We start from the raw sequence: 20,482 nt of genomic DNA on the forward strand, positions 1-20,482 counted from the left end.
ACTGTGAGTAAAACTAAAATGATTTTTAATCCTCTTAGATTTGAAGAAGTTTGTTACACAGCTGCAGATAACCAAAACAGCATCTTTAATGTCTTCCTATCTGCATTTTCCAATTTTCTACAGTAATCGTGAAATTCCTTGGCATACAAATAAATTCTAAACTGGAGAAATTCTTTTAGTTTAAATGAAAATTCGGAGAGATGATGGAGTAGGTTCCAATGGAAAAGCACTCCACAAAAACAACTAATTAAGGTTGGCTCTGACTATATATGTTAAATGACCCCTCACGTAGCTGTGGAAGCAATGAGATTTCGAGAGCTAAAAGTTTGTTCAAGGGGGAAACTCTCGATGTTGAGCTAATGAGCTGTACTTGTCTGTTCCCTGAGGAAATTGTTGACATTCAGCATATGCTAGAGTCTGACAATCCAGGCTTGGCCCAGATAGAGGGTCACTGCTTGGGGACAGTGAAGTCAGCAGAGCTTTTGGTGGTGCTACGGGAAAGCAGTAATAGAACGGGAGGCTTTGAAGGACCTCAACACACAGCTACGTTCCCCCTCAAGCCATCTGCCAAATGTTGAAGTAGACAGAGTAGGGTTGGTTGCTTTATAGCTATACTAAAAATTTCTGAAAAACAGAGGAAAATTTTAAGCAGTCTTCTGGTATACAGAAGAAGAAAGCTCACCAAGGTGACAGAGCTCAGATACACACCAGCTAAAAACCCTGGGGGAGACCATGAACAGACTATCTGTAGCTGCATTTTCCCCAGAGGTCTTTATCAATTCTGGGCATAGGACAGAATCTGAGACTCGAAAACGGAGAAATGGTGGTGGTCTCAGTAAAGCTAAAGTAAAAGAAATTGAAGACTAGATAACTCCAAGTAAAAGGCTAAATTTATCATGGTGGATAAAAATAAAATGCAAGGCACATGCTGCTTATAAGAAATGTGCCTTAAATATGAGGACAACAAAATGGTAAGCCAAAATGGAAAAATATACCATGCATATGCTAGCCAAAAGAAAGCTGGAGCAACCATACCAATGCAGACAGAGTTGACAATAGGCAAGAAGAATAACTAAAGAAACAGAATAGTTCACCATGATTCACCATGTGCCCAGCACAACAGGAAGATGATAATTCAAAATCTGTATGTTCATTATAAAATATCTTCAAAACATAATATAAAGCAGGGGTGCCTAAGTGGCTCAGTCAGTTAAGCATCCGACTAGTGATTTCAGCTCAGGTTATGATCTCATGGGTTGTGAGATTAATCCCAACATCAGGCTCCGTGCTCAGTAGGGAGGCTGCTTGGGATTCTCTTTCCCTCTGCCCCTCCCCCCACTCACCTTCCCGCTCTCCCTCTCTCTCTAAAATAAATAAATGAAATCTTTAAAATAAATAAATATATATATACATATTTAAATATATATTATATATATGTATGTATTAAATTCTGCTTAGATTCCCCTGTCAGAACCAGACAAACTCGGCAACAACAACAAAAATAACATGCTTTCCCTTTCTTTTAAAGAAAGGCCCAATAAAAATTGGAGAAAGTAAATTCCATACCAACTTCCATCCAGGTTTCATCCTTGCAATAAGCCCTGACTTCCTCTCTTTGATTTATGGGCACATTGGTTTCTCTCAGGAATCTTTAAGGGACAGTTAGTTGGCCCAAATTCAAGTCAGTCACACTGCTTGCCAAATAAAAATAGTCTCCAGTGTGTCTTTTCATGTTCTGATGCTTATCTTGTTTTGAGTACCTTCTTTTGAATACGATTCTTCAAGTCCTGGAAAAATGCCCATCCCCTGGGCGCCCGGGTGGCTCAGTCGTTAAGCGTCTGCCTTCAGCTCCGGTCAGGATCCCGGGGTCCTGGGATCAAGCCCCGCAGCGGGCTCCCTGCTCCCCTCTGCCACTCCCCCTGCTTGTGTTCCCTCTCTTGCTGTGTCTCTCTCTCTCTCCAATAAATAAATAAAATCTTTAAAAAAAAAATGCCCATCCCTTGTGTACTGTCTAGTTACTCTTCACCCCTAAAAGATCCTTGGTTTGCCAATTAAATCAGTTAATGTCTAGGCCAATTAAACTAGATCAATCTGTCAGTTTTCTTAAATTAATCAAATTGGTTGTTGGGTATCATGTAGGACCAACATGGAATAGGATAAACCCAAAATTTTAGGCCCTTAAGTAGGAAGTTGCTGAAGAAATCAATCATCAGAATGTATCTTCTTATAAAACAATAAAATGCTATGAAGAAGGACTAGATCAGAGACAACTGATGCTTTTTCCTCAATTTCTGGTGCCTCTCCCCACCCTAAATAATTGGATTATATGAAATACTTCGGTATAAACAGAAATTCCTCAAGGAACAGTGGCATATTCCCTTTTGTAAGTTCCCCACATAAAAATACTAAACAATTAAACTGTCCATAAAGTGAACTGTGAAACTTATCAATCACAAAGCCACAGTCGACTATTCATTAACATTTTTAAAGGATTTATAGAAGTCTATACTTCTCAGATTTAGAAAGCTTTCATGTTTGCTTGGAGAAAACTTCAGAATTCTCTTTGCATTACAGTTTAATGATATGGTTTCCTAAACTGTAGAGTCTAGTTGTTGTACCTGAAACTAAATTAAACAGTAACAACTTTCTTTCATTTGAAATGTGTTCCTCTTCCAAGTAATTAGCCCATGTGTGTAAAAAAGAGAAGGGAGAAAACAATAGGAAATCTCTTTGAGTCAGATCCCTATTAATATTTCCACCACAACCTCATTTTAAGTCTGAGGCTTTTTTTCCCATTTATTCATCTCATGGTCAAATCAAATAACTGTAACAGTTTTATATACTCATCATTGTACAATGCAACTAATTATTAAACTAGAGAACAAAAAGGAACAGATTTTTGACGAACAAAAACCATGACACGCAGGCATTGCTTAATCATATCCTTGACAGAATCCTTCTCTTCCTCTCACCCACCACCCACCACCCAAACCATTCTACATGCTGTGCTGGCTCAAGAAAACAAGGGGATAAAAAAGCTCTTTCTGTCAGGATGTGAGATAACTTATGACTCACAGTGATCGGTGATAATATATCGCCTTGAATGTTAAGGGAGGCCCATGACAGAGATGAAGCAAACAATGTATTTCATAAAGCTGCAAAGGCGTAAATTAAGACTTCAGGTAATAGGGACAATAAAAAGTCATCATGCAGGTCTGAAATGCAAGCGTGATGGTTCTTACAAAATGCACTATAATAGCCAGCAGGGTAGTGACAGATGATGCAGGGCTTGTGCCTAGCATGGCAGGCACAGGACACCTCGCCCACCACACTCCTCGCTACAGCCAGGTAAAAGGCATGTTCCTAACACGTCCAGTAAACTAGTTTAATAGACTATGGTCTGCAGGGTCCTTGCTGGAGGGGGCTAGGAAGCATGGTGGAGTGCTACTCACCACTTTGCTGAACTGTTATTGATCTAGGGTAAATGATCGCTCGCTCATGTGTGAAGTGAAGTGCAAACCTTTGTTCAATTCTGAGCAGATTTTTCAACTCATTACTCCAAACTTCCCCAGCTGCAAAAGGCAGGGGTGACTGCATTTTTGGCTATTTCGGTGTAATGGCAGGATTTGCAGAGTTGTCTTCCCATGCTCCTGAAAGGAGAGACGTGTGGATCACCTTCCTCTGACAGCTCTAGGGTCTGTCTGCGCTGTTTCATTCTCAGACAGAGTCACAGAAAGTGAGAACTTGGAACATGAGCTTCTCCTTTTATGCTCATTTGCCGCTTATGGTATTGGCAAGTACTCAGACATCATACATGATCCTCAGAGATGCTTTTCAGAGACAAATAACATACACACACACACACACATACATACACACAAACACGTGATAGATAGACAGAACCTTACAGAGAAAGATTATACATATAGAGATATGTCTGCAGATATAGATTACTACATAGCTATAAAATTACTCACTATTCCTTTATAATCAGAACCCTGAACTATATCAAACTTAATTCATCCACCAAGTTGCCATCCACATTTTCAAAAAATTATTCACATTAATACTCAGTTTCCTTTGATTTGGTCTTAAGAATAGTAGGATCCTAATAAGGGTATGGTTTCAGGGACACAGAGGAGGTGCTCACCTCACTCCTTCCAAAATTCCTCCAGCCAAATGACTGATTCTTGAAATGCCACAATTAGTAGTAATTGATTCATTTAATGTCTATTTTGCCATGGTATGTAAATTTCAAAATAAATAACAGTTAAGCCTTACTGGTCATTTTTAACTTAAGATAAACAGGTTGATAAAAATGCATTCTTGACATTAAGGAGGGCACGTGATGTAAGGAGCACTGGGTGTTATATAAGACTGATGAATCACTGACCTCTACCTATGAAACCAATAATACATTATATGTTAATTAATTGAGTTTAAAAGGAAAAGAAAAAAATGCATTCTTGAGCACAGGTACAAAGGAGGGTTACATGTAACATACTGCTTGGAGGACACTAGTTTTGTGGAGGAGCAGAAATACCTAAAGGGGAGAGTATTTTTGTAGGTGGAAGAAATAATGGTAGGGGGAATGTGCATCTCATGGATTCTGAACACAGTTTCTCCATGATCCCAGGTTCCCTTTTGCAGACCCAATCATTTGTTCCCTGGTTAACGCTGTGTATTAAGAGCATCTCTGAATGCCTGGCAGGCCTCACAGGCGGCTAAGAGAACTAACTTAAGGAATGAGTTTGCTGGATTTCCTCAACTTTCAGCAAGACTATACCCAAAGCTAGAGCTCAACAGGAGGAAATTTTATATGTATATGTTAACATATATATATATGCATGCATATGTATATAAATATATGATATATATTATATAAAATATATAACATTATATATAATATACATCTATATATTATATAAGTATAATATAATGTTATATATAATGACAGATCATATTTCTATTTCTACTAATAACACTAATAGGTGATGTGTACCTACAAGGTACACATCCACAGTTCCTCCTCCCAAATCCTCAAAGACAGAAGTGTTTCAGCATTCTGAATTACTTGGGGATTTTGAAAACATAATATGGCATGGATATCAGACATGCGTCACACCACCACCAATAGGGTGACTATTCATTATCAAACAGTATAATTTCTACCATGAAACATACAAATGTTCACACAAATTTGGTTTTACAAATAAAAAAAAAAAGAAGATGACAAATATCCTTACAAGAATTCAGGTCTGATTTTACCACCAAATAAGTTTGCCATAATTCTATGAAAAAAAATTTGTTGTTTAACAATCAAGGATAATTGATAAATGTTTCTCTCATCAATTTTGGACTGAGATGATCAAGAATTCGTCTATAGCATATTTTTGGTAGCACAGTCCCTAGTTTATAATGTGTATGTCAAGGGAGGAGGTGGTGTGAATGGATGATGTTCAAGTAACTACTGTAAGCCTCATTCAAAGTCTTGTAGCCAAGTGCTCCCAAAGCCAGAGTGAAGGAGGCTGGGTAGACAGCTTTTCTTCCACTGCTCTTCTCTGATCAGTATCTCCACCAGAGCTGCACTGCCCCTAAGTTAAGATACCATCATCATTCAAGTGTGGTTGCGTGCGGAAGCTTAAAAGGGAATGATGGACAGCACCAGCTTGCCACCTTCTGTCTCCACGCTAATTGCCTTCAGGATCCTGACTCTTTTACGTCGAGATATAATTTTCTTCCTCCCTGCTGTGCACAGACATCATCATCTTTTAAGTCCCTGGGCACAGGAGCTTATGAAGAGCGTAAAAGCGCTGCCCACATTCCTTTGATTCCAGCCTTTTGTTCAGAATATCTATTCCCATTTCATCTGACTGGTGGTGGAGGTACTGTGTGCACACATCCTCCACATCCTCCAGCCACACAACCTTAATTTCCTTCTTGATGTTTCTCCTTGGATAATGTGCCCTCACTTTAAACTACAGCTGTGCTGATAATGTTCTCCCTAAAATGTGCTGCCCTCCAGACTTCTCTCTCCCACAGCCAACTGGGCTTGAAACCCTGGAGACATCAATGATGCCTACATTGTCTCCAAAACAGGGGGCAATGAGCAAGGCCCACCAGTTCTGTATTTGGAAAACACCTCCCTGCTTTACCAGCCAATTCATATCCTTCTCCATCCGTGCCTGATCAGTTGCACCCCACTGTGTCTTCACCAGGCCAAACAACACACCAGAGTCAAATGAATCTTACTGAAGTAACTTTCCATTTAACTTTGCTCCATTTAGAATATTTCCAAGATTAGAATATATTTATATTCTTATGGATAGTCTATATATATATATTTTTTTTTCTTTAATCTGCTTTCGGAGCCCCTATAATACAAACGCAATTTGCTTTTCCACTTTCATCTTTCAACCCTCTGTTACAACTTTTCGACAGATACACTAGCCTTGACATATCATATGAACTTGTCAGCATCTTTCCCATCCCTTGCACATTTCCATGCTGTTCACTTGGTTCAACCCTGACTCCACTCAATCATCAAAGCCCAAGCGTTACATGTCCAGGAAGGGTTCTCTTACCAGCTACAGCCATAATAATTGTGGAACAGACTACTGGTCATCCTCCAATATCCATTCTCCCCTTCCTTCCCATGACAACAGAACTCCCTGTTTCTAGCTGAGCACATGAACACCCAGGTGAAAGACTACACTGTCCAACCTCCCTTGCAGGTAGGTGTGACGTGGGACTAAGATGTGACAGGTGGAATGTGAATGGAAATGATGTATTTAACTTCTGGGTCACACACTTTAGAGGAGGGGCATACCCTTTTGGACCACATGGACTAGAGCAAACCATTAGGATGGCAGAGCATGAAAAGAGATGACCAAACACCTGATGACTTTACAGAGCAGAGTTGCCGTTGGAGCTCATATAAGAGATTTAAATTCTATCTTGCTTCCGCCATTATTGTTTTAGACTTCTATTACAGCAGCCAAATCTGTCTCCTAACTAATCTTACATCATTTATTATTTGTATGACTCAACTGCTTATGTTCCTATAGTCATCCTAAAATTAGTAGTTATTTCTGTGCTTATACCCATCTCCTTCGCCCAGTGTGAAGAGGGACAAGGAACCTTTCTACACACAACGACCTCCAATACAGCACTTCTTCACACCCCGGTCAAGCACAGGACACTAAGAATTTAATGAATACAATCATACTCTATTTATCCATGATCAATGGAGAATGAACTCTTTTGTGTAAGCACATTCACAAAATAAAATAAAAACATACTTTAAACCTCAAAAATATTTAAAGAAACTTCTCTTGCATAAAACAGCTGAAAATATATTTCACTCTTTGCTGGCATATTTACACAGAAGGTAATAAATGTAACTCTGTTGATGCTTTATGTCTCAAGATCATAATTGTCAACATTCATTTTGTATTTTTCTCTATATATCTCAATAACAACTAAAGGATATATTCCCAGATATAAAGTACCAGGGAAGCCTTTGGAGAAGACGTTTATAATACCTTTTTTATGGGTATAAAAGTAATACCTATTTATTGCAGAGTATTTAGAACACGTAGAAAGTCTATGGAAAACAGCCTGAATTCTTAATTTGTATTAGCAATATTTTTCTTGTCTATTACCAGAAGAGTATGAGTCATTTTCCTCCATTTCCCTCATGCCATTAGTGTGTTGCTGTTTCTAATATTCTGTGAACTAGAATATCAGATGTTCAAGTGTCCTGGAACTATGTAAAGATCTGTGGGAGAACTAAAATGTTCTGCTCTAAGCAAAAAGAACAAGTTTCCGGTATGAACCCAGTACTTTACCCCTGACTTTGGGGTAGTAGATATTAAGGCAGTCTTATAATTTTCTCCTGGAGAGGAAGCTGTGAGCTGGGGAGGAGCTGGGAGTACTAAGATTGCTGAACTCTGGGTTCCTTCATATTCCTTGGGCAGTAAGAATTCTAAACCAGCCAAGCTAATAGTTATAGGGACAGAGGTAAAAATTTTATGAATCACCAAGTGTAATAGTGAGACATGTGGCTTACACTTATACCACTTGGGTCATGCTTCTATATATTTCCAACATGGAGATATAGAACACACATTGGTCATTGGTGCAATGTACTTGACTGGTCATCTTAATCACCTGCCAGACTCCTGAGTCTCTGGGTTAGTGGGTTAGTGTCTCCTGCTGGCACAGGGGCACAAAGGCAAGAACACCCAAATGTTAAACCCATGCACAGCCACTGTAAAAAAAAAAAAAAAAAAATCAAAGTTTGGAAATTACAGGGAGTGACTGTGTAAACTTTATCTGCTAAAATGAAGATGCAGCCCGTTTACTAGATCAAATGAGCACATGCCCTGGAACATGGTAGACAGTGATTGATTTAGAAGGGATATAGATAAGGGGACAATGATACGTGATTATGGTCTTACATCAAGGTTGATCAGTTCTCTGGCTTTATGTCATAATTCAGTTTGCAAAACTTCAACCACCTCATTTCTCATACAATATTATATCACTCCAGCATATGGACAGCATCACATTGATAGGACTTGGAGAGCATGCAGCAACAAACACTCTAGATATCTTGGATTCACACTTAGGTTTTGGAATCCAAGACATAATTTGAAAGAAAAGTCAAGGCCTGCCATCACTGAACCTCCGATGTATCCAGAAGTGACATATTTTACTGTCTACTTCTAAGTGGCACAGAAATGTAAGGCCCTCTTTGGGTTTTAGGAACAACATATGCCAGAGTCAAGGACAGTGTTTGATACTGTTTTCTGAGTAACCAGGAGAGCTGTGAATATGGAGAATATCCTATACGAAGAGAAATCTATCTAGGGCACGTAGGTTTGCCAGTTGCTCCTTATGACCAGAGAGCCCCGCTGTGCTTAAAGTCTCTGAGGCAGACAGGAATACTGCATGGAGTCTATTGCACAACTGGACAGGGGAATCACAGCAGTGATACCTGGATTTTGAACCAGTTACACACTTTCGAGCAAATCATTTTTAAAAAATGCCTGGCTGCTCATAGTTCCACTACGGAGTGAACACATGCCCAAAGGACATGAACAAGCAGTAGCTGATGATCTGTAGTACTCCTAATGAACTTGGTATTGTATGATGCTTCAATCCACAAAACTTTGAACGCCCAGCAGTTTCTCATTACCAAGTAGAAGTAACAGGCACAAGATGGGGCCTGAGAAGGTCATGAAGGCATAAATGTTTTGCATAACAGATGGATCCATCTCCCATTGAGCCTGTCACACAGCCATCTTTCCCCAAATCCACACACAGGGCCTTGGGGGAAACTCTATGACTGGGAAGAAAATCATTCAAGCCTTGTTTGCAGATGGCACTTTATTAAATGTTGGCATCAGCTGGAAATACATTCTTGTAGTAATTATAGCCCCACTCACGGATCGTCTTGAATGATAGTGAAAAAGGGAGAAACCCCAGTGGACAGAATTCATTTTTAAATCAACCTTATTAAGGTATAATTCACATGCAATAAATTCCACAGATTTTAAGTATACAGGTTGATGAGTTTTGACAAATGTCCATGTTAACCAACATCTCAATCAAGATACATAACATGCCTATATTCCAAAGAAGTTCTTTGTACTTCATAGCCCATCTCCCCAAGACCACTCCCTACCACAAGGAACCACTACTGTGACTTCTATTACTTTAGATTAGTTTTGCTTGTTCTAGCACTTCATATAAACGAAATCATACAGTATACCTTCTTTTCTGTCTGGTTTTATGCCAACATAACATCTGTGCGGTTTGTCTATGTTGCTGTATGAATCAGCAGTTCATTCATTTGTGTTGCTCAGTAGTATTTCATAGCATGCATATATCATAATTTGTTTATGTCTTCCCTATCAATGGACATTGGGTTGTTTCCAGTTTTTGGCTATTATGAATAAAGTTACTCAGACCACTCATGCACAAATCATCACATTGGCATGTGCTTCCAGATGTCTTGGGTAGATACTTAGGAGTGGAATTATTGGGCCATGTTGTAAGCGTATGTTTAACGTAGTGAGAAATGAGGGGGCTGATCTTTGAGCAGTAGAGCTTTTGGTTGACTTTGTCTGAAAGGAGATGTGGCCTGAGGCAGAGATCTATAGCAATAATTAGAGATATAGTGGCTAATAGGTTGCCTATATATAGCCAAAGGCCTTTCAAAAACAAGATAGAAAATGGATTAAAGACGATTCAGAGAAGTAGATGGAAGAGCCTATAGTGTGAGACTATCGATGCTTACATGTTAATGACTCTTCAAACCCCTCACTAAGCAGGATGCTCCCAGTAAACAAGTAGATGTGAGATGACCTTTGTATGGCTATCCCAGTGCTTGCTAAATGTGTTACAAAGTAGCCATGTTGGCAAGTCAGAGTTCATGTATAAGATTAGCATTGGGACTTTCCCTCACAAAACTAGACCTGGCTAATGTACGTCTCATACGCCAGTAACAGAGAAAAACATGAGCCATAGGCAGCTGTCAGGGGACCTACATAGCCAAATCGATTACACTGAACCCTTTCTATTATGGAGAGGTAGCAATTTTCCCTATTGAGAATGATTCTTGTTCTGAACTGTGAACAGCAGCAGCATTCATGAACTTACTAAATGGTATTTCAAAAACCATTTTTCTTTTGGACAAAGAACAATTTACCCATTTTACTGGAAGAAATGAGGGGATCAGCAGATACTCATTGATCTTTCCATGCTCAACATCACCCAGAGGCAGGCAGACAGTATCTTATAAATTTGGGCAATACTCTTACATGGTGGTAAATATGCTCTGAATTATTGTCAAATGTATGTTCTGGATCTCATACCCATAAAACATAGGACCATGAATGCTATGGGCTGAATTTTGTTCACCAAAATTCATATATTGAAATTCTAACCCCCTGTACCTCAGATTGCAACTATATTTGGAAGTAGGGTCTTAAAGAGGTATTAAGGCAAAATATAGTCATATGGACAGGCTGTAATTCAATATGGCCAGGATCCCTATAAGAAAAGGCAATCGGGACACAGATAACACACAGGGGAAAAGCATGCAAAGACACAGGAAAATGGCCATCGACCAGCCAATGAGAGAGGCCTCAGAAGAAGCCAACCGTGCTGACACCTTCATTTTGGACTTCTAGCCTCCGTTTAAAACTGTGAGAAAATAGATTTCTGTTGCTTAAGCCACCAAGTCTGTGGTACCTTGCTATGACAGCCCTAGTAGACTACAACAATGACTCATATGATATGTCACATATCTCTATTGCATTTAATGACTCACGGAAATTTTGTTTCTTTCTCCATGACTACTGGCTTTGCTGGTTTTTTTGAGCTTGAGTACCCAAGGAGTGTAAAAAATCAGGAGTTTGGCAATCTCAGACTCCCGTCCTTCCATAATATGGCATGCATTCTGCCTCTCCCGTGGGGTCATCTTGCAGAAGTGTTGGGGAAGGACAAAAGACAGAGAAATCTGAAATACTTCCTGAAATTACCAAAGAGATTGATTAAATTATTAGGTTCAAGCTTAATAATAAATTCAAAATTGTTACATTTATTTTCCTGCTCACCAGCAGGTGGAGGTTGATGAGAAAGATTGTTCATTAATATATAAAATAAAATATGTATTATCTCTGTGTATATAACTTGTAGTCTGAGTCATATTTTGCAACTGCAATACTATTCATAGGAGCACACTGAAGAGGTGATGACTTCTGTTTAGGAAGAGTCCATTGTCAATAGGGCAGGTAGAGGAACCTCTAAAAAGATACATGGACTTCCTTTTTAAGTAATCTCTACACCCAACATGGGGCTTGAACTCATGACCTGGAGATCAAGAGCCACGTGCTCTACTGACTAAGCCAGCCAAACCACCCCAAAGATATATAGATTTTTAACTCAAATTTAATCAATGATTGAACACAATAACACATTATAGGTTCAATCACTATTTATCCGACCTTAAAATCTCATCAGAGGGGCACCTGGGTAGCTCAGTCAGTTAAGCATCCAACTCTTGATTTTGGCTCAGGTCATGACCCCAGGATTGTGAAATCAAGCCCGCATGGGGCTCCACACTGGGCATGGAGCTTGCTTAAGAGTCTCTCCTCCCTCTGCCCCTCCTCCTCCTCTCTCTCTTAAAACAAAACAAAACAAAAAATTTAGAAAGTAACAAAAAACACTCATACTTTTATTTACTGTGCCATATTATACCACATATAATAGTATTGCTTTTGTGGATGTTACATAACTAACTTGATCAATTCTCTATTATTCAAACTTCAGATCACTTCCAATTTTTTAAAAAAATCATACATAGTATTATTTTATGTTTCATGCAAAATTATTTTTCATACTTCTGGTTGTTTCCTTGGGCTAAATCCTATAAGTTGGAATATTTCGTTAGGCTTTTGGTATTTCTGGCCTGTCTTTGAAACTACTGTACTAATGTGTACTTCAACCTTGAATATATAACAGTGTCTATTTATTTAAACCCTAACATATGTTGGATTTTATATTTTTCATCTTACTCATTTGGTATGAGGAAAGCTATATTGATATTTCAATTTAAATTATTTCTGTGATTATGTAAGTAAAATGTTTTGCATGTGAAGTTTGAGCATTCTCCCGTTGATGATTTCAGGCACTAGACTTTAATTGAACTGGGCCAAGTCTAGTTTCAATGACAAAGTCAACATAGAAGTGCACAATAATGATGAATATCATCCCTCTTAGATAATTGAGATTGTAATATGAGTGAAATTTGCCAATAATTAATTAATACATAATTAATGTATGGATATGTGTGGACTCAGGGCAGGTTATTGGCATGGCAACCAAACACACACACACACACACACACACACACACACACATCAACAACACCAAAGTTCCAGACTGATACTTGAATATAAATAAGTTTTGTTTTCGTTTTTAACAACTAAGTCTGATATCCTCTTTTGAAATGGAAACTCACATGTGGTATTATTCTTTCTTGGGATATTTTCAATATTAGTTAAGCATCATCTTCGAAACAATACGATTTTTTTTCATATGAAAAGCAAATGAGTAGCTTGGGGAGAAGGTTACAATTTAGTTTTTCAAAAAAAAAGTTAAAATTTTTCTCTTATTTTTCTAAGGCTTTCTTAAAAATCCTCAATGGCTAACAATCTGAGATAGAAATAAGATTTGTTTCCCATGTCAAAAGCAATTAAAATGGAAGAACAAATATTCTTTCCATTTCTCTCTGTAATATGGGCCATCTTTTCAAATAGTTTAACTACTTTCCTGACTCTGATTCAGCCTTTGGTCACATTCAAGCCTACAGAATCAATACTTAGCACGAATTGTATTTGGAAAACACAGAGCTAATTTAATTGCCAAGCTCTTTATTCTAAAGCAGAAATCCTCAAATATATTCTTAGTCTTTGACATAACTGTTTGCTTTGCAACACAGTTTTTATTTTAACCAAATACTGTATGATTTGGTTAAAATAAAATACTACCCAAGTAACATGTGTACAAACTCATGTACAGGAATTCATCATAGTCTTCAGACAAACTCATTAAACTGTAACTCTACAGGAATTCTGAAACATTCTATCACAATTAGAAACTTTTTATTGATAGAGGATCTAAAAGCACAGCTGGGTTTAGTCACATGATTATAAGATTTATCTATACCACAAAGAGCTATCAATTTGAAATGTAGGCAGGATGGAGTTTAGAGGCCAACTTTAGTATTAAATATCCCAGTACACTCTCATCAAGAAAATCGCAGTGTAAATAGCACAAATAGCAATACTAAGTGCCAAGTTACTGAACCCTGCTATCTCTACTGCAGAAAAAAGAATGCCAATGTGCTTAACCTGAGAAACATAAGCAACAGGAAGGCTTGAGGTCCTTGAAGGCTCTTACTCAAATAGGAAGTCAAAACGGAAAGAGGTAGGGCTGGGGATGAGAAAACAATTGGTTTAGGCTCATCAGAGTAGATTCCTGAGTTACACTGGGGTGAGGTGGATGCCTGAAATTGTGAACTCTGGTAGGTGGAGACAGTAAGTACAGAAGTAAATCAGTTTGGCTTCTTGGTTGTTTAGTTGCAGATTAAGAACTCTCTGATTCCTGTCTTGGATAGTCATGTGTTGATTTGTCATTCAACAAAATAGGGAATACAGGAAGAGGTGCTACTTTCATAAAGTAGGTGGATGGAGATGGAGCTGAGAAATGAGACTATGTTTCAATCAACCAATGAGACATCTATGTTGTGAGCCCAGTAGGCAGGGAGATATAGGGATCTTAAATTCTAAAATTAATCTCCGGTTAACAGCAGGCTTTGGGTGTTATCAGAAATCATGGGATTACTGAAGCTATGGCAACAGGTAAACTCATTCAAAGACAGTTAGAAAAATAAGGACATGCGAGGGGTAGTAAAGATGCCTGACAAATAACAGTATTACGGAGATGGTCCAAGAAAGCACTGTCAATACAAGATTAAAATGTAGCCACGGGAGGACAGGAAGTTAAGCAGAAATAAGAATTGCTATAGAAGCCAAAAGATAGAAAGAGTTAAAAAGATAAGGGTAATCAAAACTCTCAGATGTCATTAAGAGGGAAATAAAATAAGCACTAAAATTGTCCACAGACTTAGTGATAGGAAGCCATTGAATGTGACTTGGGGAAAGGAGAGTGCTAGTGTAGTGGAAGCAGGAAGCCTCAGTGGGGCGCTGAATTGATCAGTAAACAGGAGCAGAGAGAGAAACCTATGTGCACGTGCCCTGATTTCTCTCACCTGCTCAAAAATTCCTGTTTCCATAGGTTTTAGCAATGAGGAAGTTCACCTGTATTTCTCAGGGACATGCAAAGGGTATCCTTATAGAACAGTCACAAATAAAACATCGAGAGTCACTCCCCATCTGCCTTGGACAACACTTTTAAGGGTTATTTAGGACGGAGTAGGATTTAGGGGTAAGAATGGCTTTTTTGAACATTTCCAGCACACTGGGCACTTTTCTAAACTGGTTTACATAAACTACCTCATTTAACCCACACAATAGCACCTCTAAGTTGGATAACTGTACTTGAAATTTGTAAGTCAGGATTTAGGCTCATAAATGTTAAGTTCTAGAAGTCCACGAGGAAGCACAGTGAAGGCCTGGTCCACCATGAGTTGCTTGTCACTTTGTACCGCGTCCTGCTGCTGTGGCCCAAAGCACCGACAAATTCACACACTGGCCCTGGGCTGATATGTTTCCATATTTCCCAAAGGCCATCCTCCCAAAGCTGTCTTTAGGGCAGAACCCCAGATTCCCCTCCTTGAAAAGTCTGCACTCAGGTTCTAGAGGATTTGCCAATATTCTCCTTTTCCTGTTTCCGTTTCCCAAAATTCAGAGGTAAAAATATGTCAAATGAGTCCTAGGAACATGAGGTAATCTCACAGTTTCAAAATTTAGAGAATTCTCTCAGAGAAGCATCTTTAAAATGGTTTTTACTTGTTTTATTAATTTTCTTGTTGCTAAGAATATAAACTTTACATAATGTAAATGTTGGCTTTTTTTGATTGGCAAATTATTTGATCAATGTGGGAAATAGGAAAAGTTTAGTAGAATTCTCTTAACTGATATCCACGTAACAGACTTGCTATATTATTCAACATTCTCCACTTTCTCTGTTAAAAATACTGCCCAGGACATACCTAATTTCCTTGTGGCCAGGGGGTCTCTCTCTGACATATTCACAACGTCTCCCCTCATAGGTAGATTTGTATGCTTGCCAGAATAAGTTATTTATTCACAAACTCATTTATGCCAGTTGTACCTATTAATGTGTTTATAAAGTATAATTAAACGTCACATAAACCAAGAAAATATGAGTACGAAAAGAGAGCTGTTGAGTCTATAAAAATAATTTGAATTCTTAGGAAAGACTCGATAAAGATAAGTAATTAAAATTTGCTGTTGAATTAAGTGTGGGTATAATAACTTTTTTTATCATAACAATCTGCAGTCAGATTGTTTCCAAAACCTCTTTAAGCCCTACTAAAGAAGTCAAAGTGGGGCTGTTTTTATAAGAAAAAAAATGTGGCGTCCAATTAGCAAAACTTTACTAAAGAAAAAAAAAATCAATCAATAAATAAAATTTATTTGGGCCTGTATCCTTCAGGAAAAGTCCAGGAAATAAATAAATATTTATTGCTTGAAAGTCTAAATAAAATATTTATGATATGTATGTATTTTTCTTTTGATTCTCTGCTTCAACAGAGTTTAAATTAACTGATCAACTACTTGTCATAACGATGCTTAGTAACAATCATCCATAACCCTACCAGGAACATTGTTGATCATGGTTGTTAACAGTGCGGTGAATTTCCTCTGGACTCATTTCTTCCATGCATTTTACATAGATTAGGATTAGATCATACCCTACACACAAATTTGTAGCTCTCTTATTTATTGACAGTAAGTATATAGCAAACATTTCCCCTTCTATAAATCATTTTTCTTTTCCAAATCTACTTTATTTTAGTTTATTGCACTCTATTACTATAATGGACTATTTCATATACAATAAAAATGCACAGCTCAGTGACTTTTGCTATTTTTATATACTCGTATACCGAAAATGTAAATCAAAATACAGAAAGTTCCCTTATGCCTGTTTCCACTCAATTACCACCACTACCGCCTCAGAGGTACCAACCTTCTGATTTTTATGACTATAGAATACATTCGCCTGCACTTGGATTTCACATAAACAGAATCATAGAGCATGCATTCTTTTGTGTCTGGCTTCCTTAGTTCAACCTGTTTGGGGTTTTTTTTTTTAAGATTTTATTTATTTATTTGAGAGAGAGAGAGAGCATGAGCAGGGGGAGTGGGGAGGGGTAGAGGGAGAAGTAGGCTCCCCGTTGAGCAGGGAGCCTGATGTGGGACTCCATCCTAGGACCCTGGGATCGCGACCTGAGCCGAAGACAGACATTTAACTGACTGAGCTACCCAGGCACCCAGTTCAATCTGTTTTTAAGATTCATTCATGTTGTTGAAATCATAGTTCTGTTTTATAAGTAAGGAGTATTCCCTTGTATGGATATACTAAAGTTAATTTGCACTTTCTTCTGTTGGTGGACACATGGTTGTTTCTAATGTTTAAGGATGTTAAGAAAATTGTTTTTAAAGATGTATTTATTTATATTAGAGAGAAAGTATGTGTGTCCGTGTGCGAGTTGGAAGGGAAGGGCAAGGGGAAAGGGAGAGAAAGAATCCCATACAGACTTCCTGCTGAGCCTGGAGCCCCACATGGGGCTCGATCCCAGGGCCTGGAGATCATGACCTGAGTCAAAACCAAGAGGCTGAAGCTCAACTGACTGAGCCACCCCAGGGCCCTGGATGCTATGGACATTTTTGTACAAGTCTTATTGTGGACATATTTTCTTATTTCTGACTCATTGGGTAGGTATACCTTTAGCTTCATAGCAACCTGCCAGTTTTTCAAAGTGGATATATCACTGTACAACCTCCCCCCCAACAAAACGTGACACATTCCAGTAATTTCGGATCCTCACTGACATTAGGTATTCTCAATATTACTTATTTTATCCATTCTTTTGGATATGAAATGGTATCTCATTATAGTTTGGACTTGTATTTCACTGAAGAGCAATGATATCACACCTCTTTTAATGTTCTATAAATGTCCTTTCGATAGCTGAGTTGATTCTATGCTGTAGATAAACTGTATTCACCCTCTCAGCTAGGTCCTTCTCAATTACCCTTTCTCTGGAACAGTAACTCTGCGTTATCTAAATGATAACGTATCTACGTATTTACTTACATGTTTTCAGTTGTTTATATATTTGTTAGTATGTAAATGCCACAAAATTAGGAATTTAGCCCATCTTATTTACCACTATATCCCCAGTGCCAAGATCAGTACTTAACACATAAGCTTAGCACAGTATTTGTTGAACGAATTCTTTAAGCAATGAAATATTATCTGATATTTCCCTTGGCATTTCCAGCTGCCTCTTTACACACTTATTCCCATTCTGAATCTTCCTTCCCATATCAATTTGGGCAAATAAGCTGCAGGATTTAGTTCCTCAGAGATGAAAGACAGAGCAGAAATGCTGATGAGAATCCTCCTGGATTTCAGGACTCAAGGTAGATATATTTTTTTAACCCTCAGCAAAAGAAAATAGGTTTGAGAGTTTGTCTCTTCATTAGTGTTCTCTTATTGGTATTTATCAAGGACACTTTACAAACGGAGAGGCATGTATAACTGGCTCCACAGAAGCTGGGCCAGGGGGCATATTTCTCTGCTGAGATACTAAATTACGATGCCGTCCATGGATTGCTTTAGGTTATGTGGACCACCTGGGGCTTAGAAGCACAGTAGGACTAGAGAAAAGGTCAGAAATAGAGGTGGAGTCAAGCACGGAACCAGAACAGTGAACACAAACAGGGAGTAGAAACCTGATTAGACCTTAAGTCGAAAGTTCCTGAAATTCCGATTATTTCAGATGCCACACGACTCATGAATACTAACTAGTTCCCCAGTCCTTTCTAACTGTAACCAGCTTAAATAGATCTCATGAACATAGTCCGACTCCCAAGAAGTGACTCATCAAATTGTTTACTTTCTGTTCCTATAAATGGATGATTGCACCTCAAATATATATATTTCACAACCAGCCAATTTTCTCCATTTCTACTATGGCCATCAGCCTTCGCCAGATCTCCTCTTACCCCAACCACCACAGTAACCTCCCATTATGTCTCTCTCCTGTCTTCTGTTACCCCAGTACAATCTGTTCCGAACATACCCGCACAAATGAGCTCAAGGTGTCATTCCGATCATGTCACTCCCCTGCTTAAAATCCTTCCAGGGTTTCCCACTGCACTGAGAACAAACCTCAGATTCTTTACTCTCACCTCTGAAGTGTGGACATCAACAAAGATGACCAACCAACCCTATGAGCAAAGTAGGGCTATTTATTCTGCCCTTGCTCCAGCAAGGGAGCAAGGGAGTCAGCCACCATCACTTGCGTTTTGGTAGAGACTCCAGCTGGTGGAGGAGTGGGAAGCCTTTATGATGGAAAAAGGACGGGTTTCTGTGCCTTCTTGTAGACTGTGGGCATGGGGACACTACCGGGAGTCTAACTAGAAGGGAGGCATCCTATTTAATTGGTTCGGGGTACCTGTTTGGCTTTCTCTGGTTGGTCCTAAGTTGGAAGTGAGAACAAAAGTTAGGAGAGCTGCCAGTTAAAGTCCTGGCCATTTGGGGCCAATCATTACGGAAGTGATCATTGAGCCTCTGGGATTGTCTCTGGAGATAGCAATCTGGCTTCCTGCAAGTCTGATTGGTAGCAGGCTGGACTTCCTGGGGTGTTTATTATAGATAAGGGGTCAAAGTTCTGTTTTTATATATGATCTGGCCATTGTCCATTTGTATATTCAGCCTCTCCAACTGTCATGTATTCCCTCCCCTCCGCGGTGATCTTATTCCTGTCTTTCTTCCCTCTTTGCTCATATATACGAATCAAAACAGCTTCTAAGAAGTCCACTAAAATTTCAAACTCAGCTCTGTCTCCCCACCTTTGCATTTGCGTCTCACCTAGCTGACTGCTTCTCAACCTTTGTATCTCAGCTTCAATCTGATTTCTTTATAGTCTTTTGCAGATCACTCTATATTTAAAAATCAGCTTACACCATCACTACTTTACCAAGTATTAACCATTATTTGTTTTCTTCATTTCATTCACATGTTGTGGTTATTCTTACTCATTTTCCTAGTTCTATTTCATCTGTCTGCTCCACTGAACTGTAACTTTTTGGAAGCAGGATCCAGTGTTTGCCTTTATATTTTCAGTACCTACCAGAGTGCCTAGACCAAGGGAGGCCTTCAGTAGAAATTTCTCAAATGAATATATTAGTCTGCCACTCTCACTCTGTTCTCTTGCTTTGCAGACCCCCTAAATTAGAAAGTTATACATATGCTTTGGACTTTTGCAAGAATTAAAAACATCATGATAAATATATTTATTGACTATTATCAAACCAACAAGTCTCATATTCTAAATAAATATATTTATTGACTATTATCAAACCAACAATTCTCATATTCTAAATTGAAGATATTCTCATCCTTGTGTATGGATAGATCATTATTTTTAAATTTGGTTCTTCAAATGCTGTGTCTCCAACAAGATTATAACTCAAATCTATGTTACAGGCTGAAATTATTCTCTATAACTTATGTTACTTAAAAAAAAACTAATCCAAGATTTCTAATGGAACCACAACAAACAATGACAAGAAAAACACTATAAAGAAGGAACAGAGAGAAGGCATTAAAACTCAGTTCTGATTCACTCTGATAAACTGACAAATGCCAACAGTGCCACAAATTGATAACAGATCTCAAATAATCT

This window comes from Callorhinus ursinus, unplaced genomic scaffold, assembly GCF_003265705.2.
Source record: "Callorhinus ursinus isolate GAN/ISIS: 27379988/994484 unplaced genomic scaffold, GSC_fseal_2.0 scaffold30, whole genome shotgun sequence".
Taxonomy (NCBI): Eukaryota; Metazoa; Chordata; class Mammalia; order Carnivora; family Otariidae; genus Callorhinus; species Callorhinus ursinus.